A 3,937-nucleotide genomic window follows, 5' to 3' on the forward strand; every position below is an offset into this window, starting at 1 on the left:
CCGCGCCCCGCAGCGCCGCCCCTGGCCCGGCAGCGAACTCGAATTAAAGGGGCCGGCGGGGGCCAGAGCCCGCAAGGCCCGCTGCTCGCCGCCGGCACCGAGCTGACAGCTAAGTTGGGCACCGGGACTCAGCTCCCACCCTACGAGGAAAACACCCCATTCTTTGACAGAACCCAGCTTACTAACCAGAACCTCATAGAGAGCTCAGCTGGGAGCTGCCTGCCCGAGAGATGGAGGGGGCAGAAGTTGAGAAGCGCTTATGAGAGGCTCCTACCAACCTAACGAAATAGGCAAGGAGGAAACAATCATAGCTATCCCGGCCTGAGGCAGGAGCCAGCCCCGTGGGAGATGTGTTTCTATTATTACGATGCTGCCAGACAGGATCTGCAGACCCCGGCTTGCTGTCGGTGGCGCGCCCCCTCCCCGGCAATGCTTTCCACCTCCCTCTTACCCGGAGAAGAGTTGGCTTCTCAGGGAAAATGCAGCAGGTGCCGGCTGCAGTGTGGCAGAAACTCGCTCCTGTGTTCGCCCTCACCCAGAGGAGTGGCTGGAACAGGCAGGACTGCAGGCCGACTCTCTCACTCCGATTCCACCTTACCCCCAGCCCCAGGGCCCTGGGCAGGAAGGCTGAGGGACAGGCAGTTGCCCTTGGAAAGGGTCTACACAGCTAGCTGGCCCACGGGCTTTGAACTTAGGGTGCAGCTGAGAACACCCAGAGGTGATCAGAGGAGGATGCCTTTGGTTAGGGAGAGAATTTGTATGAAGCCCAGCCTGTTCTCTGCTTAGATGGGGGATTCCAGAGGGTTTGGGGAGCCAAAGGATGGCTTCAAATTCAGTCTAGTTCTGTTCTCCAGCTCCCTGTCAGAATCACCCAGACAGGTGTTCCAAATAGTGGTTCCTTGAGATAGGACTGTGGTTGACTCCTGGCTCTGATTCCCAGCAGGAGTAGTAAGGGAAGGGCTTCTGCTGGGCCCTCCCTGTGCAGAGTCCTCCTTCTATCCCCTGCCTCACAGTGGAAGCTCTAAGAGCCCACGAAGTCCCAGCACTGTGAGATTCTGGCATTTTACCACAGTAGTTCATGGGGTGCGGCTTAAGAGTGGGGCCTTCCTAGAGCTGCAGGAGTGGTCTGGAAGGGCCATGGGCTTGGGTGATGAAGGATGACTGTAAGACAGGACTGATTTGGTTTAGGGCCCCTTGAACCGAGCTGTCAGTTTCCCAGCCAAACCCAGACTTAAATCCCTGCCAGTTACTAATTTAATTCACCTGTCTGGGTGCCTGGGTCCTTTTCAGCAAAATGAGAATATGTGTTAGACTGTGATGAGGGTTAAATTGTTGCATATTAAGAGTTTTGCACTCGTCAGGCACTCGGCGCATACTACCTGATAGGCGGCAATCTCTCCTCTCTGCTCCTCTATGAAGCCCTCCTCCTAACTCCCAGCCCCAGCTTAGCTTTGGTTGGTTCTCTGTGTCAGCAGTCTCCAACCTCCTGGGCACCAGGAACTGACCTCGTGGAAGACAATCCCTCAGGGATGGTGGTGGTGGGGTGTTGGTCCCAATATGACCCAAGTGCACTGCCTCCACCATGCACCCCATTTCCACCACTACCATGTTGCAATATACAGTGTAACAATCACCCAGCAGTAGGGTCCACATTCCCATGAGAATCCATTACTGCTGCTGATCTGACAGGGGGCAGAGCTCAGGCAGCAATGAAAGCAATGGGGACTGGCTGCAAACACAGAGGAGGCCTCAGAGGCTCCCCTACTGCTCACCTCCGTGTTGCAGGGGTGGAAGACAGTGGCAACAGGCCACAGATCCCATACCAGGCCACTGCCCGGTCCCCAACAGGGGCTTGGGGACTCCTGCTCTGTGAGTTCAGTCCTCAGGTCTTTGTTGTCCCATTCACTCTTCATCCTCACTTTCTCTGAGGTCTCAGCTGTTTCCACCCTTTCACCAAACTCTTCACAGAACCCTGTGCCACAAACCTCATCTGACCAGCTCCCAGGACTCTGCTTCTCCTACTTGTTCTGATCTTTCCTGTCAACTAAAGTCCAACAGTCTTATCCATTTGATCATGTCTACATAGTTTATTCACTCGCTTTTGTTAAAACAGAAAATTAGACTGAGGAAAGTTCTTAAGGACGACTTAAAAGCAGTTCTGATTGATGACACTGTGCTAAGCCCATCAAGTCTCATGTGGTGTTTAATCCTCACAGCTCTGTTGAGGTAGTGTTTACATCGGTACCTTTTAATGTAAAGGAAACTGAGGCAGGGAGAGGTGAAGCAACCTGCCCAAGGCCAGTAAGTGGGGGCTCTAAGACTTGAATCGGGTCTTTGTGACTCTGGGTCGTGTTCCCTTAACCCCACACCTTGCTGCTCAGGTGGAAGGAGCAGCCCTTGAATTTCATTTTGCTCTGTGGGATCTCCCTCTGCCTCCTGTTACTATCTCCTGACTTTTCTCAAAGGTGAATTGCTTTTCCTCTCCCTTTAAAGTCTGACCAAAGTGTGCACACTAATGAAAAAGAAAACTAAAGCGGAAAAATAACCATAACAACAGAGTTCAGATGCATCTCTGCTGATACCTCGGTTTGGCTATGCTGGGTGAGAAAAAAACAAGAGCCCACTTCCTGACAGGTGCTAGCTCTGTGAGTCTGAGCAAGTTGTTGAAACCCTCTGTGCCTCAGTTACCTAGTTTGTTGATGGGAGAGCAAAGCTACTTCACAGATAGTAAGGGTCAAATTAGTCAAGAAGAGCACGCAGCCTAAGATAGCCCAGCTGGTTAAATCAGTAGGTGTTTAATCATGGCGAGCTCCCTTTCCAGGGCTAGAGTCTAGGTCAGTCTTCCTCATTTCCAACCACAGAAGAAGAGCCAGAGTTCCCCTGATTCTTGGTCTGGGGAAGAGTGAAACTCCCTAGACTACTCCACTACCACATGTTGTGGTGACTTGCAGAGTCACACAGTCCTGAGTTTGGTCCCACCCTCACCATTTACCAGCTAAACTACCCTGCACAGTGACAGGTCCTGTCCAAGCTTCAGTGTCTTCATCTGTGAAACAGAAACAATAACAGCTTGCCTACTGGTTGGTCTCAAGGATTAAATCAAATGGCTACCAAGAGCTTTCATCTCAGAACCCGGATTCAGGCCAGAGGACCTCACAGAGCCCCAAGGTATATCTATGAGCACTGGGAGGAAGTCCAACCTGACAGGTGTGTTCTAGAAGGAGGTCAGTGCTGGTGCTGGTGCAGGCGCTTCACGGCTCACACGTCGGCTGAGGGACTCCAGGCAGTGGTGCAACTCAGGACCCAAAGGCTTGCTCTGCCATTTCCTAGAGCAGCTCTGCTAAAGCTGTTCACACCTGCAGGGCCTCAGGCTGAGGCGCAGAGCCTCAGGCACCATGAAGGCACAGAGCAGGGAGGACTGGGCGTTGGACCAGGGCTGTGGGCTGGGTTTCCGTCTCAAGATCACTCACCTGACTTTTCTGTACAGCAGTTTATGTGTGGAATAGGAAGGATAGCATTTGCCCTACTTCCTTCCTTGTTTCCTAGTGTTTACACAGAGAGGAAGGGTTGGGGGAAGACGGCAGAGAACTAACATTCATGGTTAGTGTGTTCTAAAATCTTATTTGTTGGGATCAAAGATCATACACATGAACACGCTTGGAGAAGTGAAAAGCCTGCCTAGTGTGGATGGTACACTGCTGCTGGCATGATTGTGTGGCTGTCCCTTGCCTGACTTTGAGGACTTCCCTGGCAAGTGGAAAGGACCTACTTATCTCAGAAGTCTTCCATCTGACTCAGACATCAAGGCCAGCCTCTTTGGAGGGTAGCTCCAGCTGCCTCTAAAGGCCACTCTGTGGAGGCATGGGCCTTGGCTCCCGCCCCCAGCTAGCTGCTACACTTGCTCCACTGTCCTGCTCATGTTGGGCAAATGAAAGAG

General features: G+C 52.5%; 1 protein-coding gene across 1 annotated transcript in view; it reads right to left on the reverse strand.

Annotated features, from left to right (window-relative positions):
- The window catches only part of KCNA2 (potassium voltage-gated channel subfamily A member 2), a 14,450-nt gene extending 14,169 nt beyond the window's left edge, over window positions 1–281 (reverse strand). Inside the window, exon 1 of the transcript XR_003549550.1 lies at window positions 187–281. The gene's annotated coding sequence lies outside the window, so the exon portion shown is untranslated. The remainder of the gene's footprint in view (window positions 1–186) is intronic.
- Between the last annotated feature and the right edge of the window lie 3,656 nt (window positions 282–3,937).

This window comes from Tupaia chinensis, unplaced genomic scaffold (assembly GCF_000334495.1).
Source record: "Tupaia chinensis unplaced genomic scaffold, TupChi_1.0 Scaffold000270_2, whole genome shotgun sequence".
Taxonomy (NCBI): domain Eukaryota; kingdom Metazoa; phylum Chordata; class Mammalia; order Scandentia; family Tupaiidae; genus Tupaia; species Tupaia belangeri.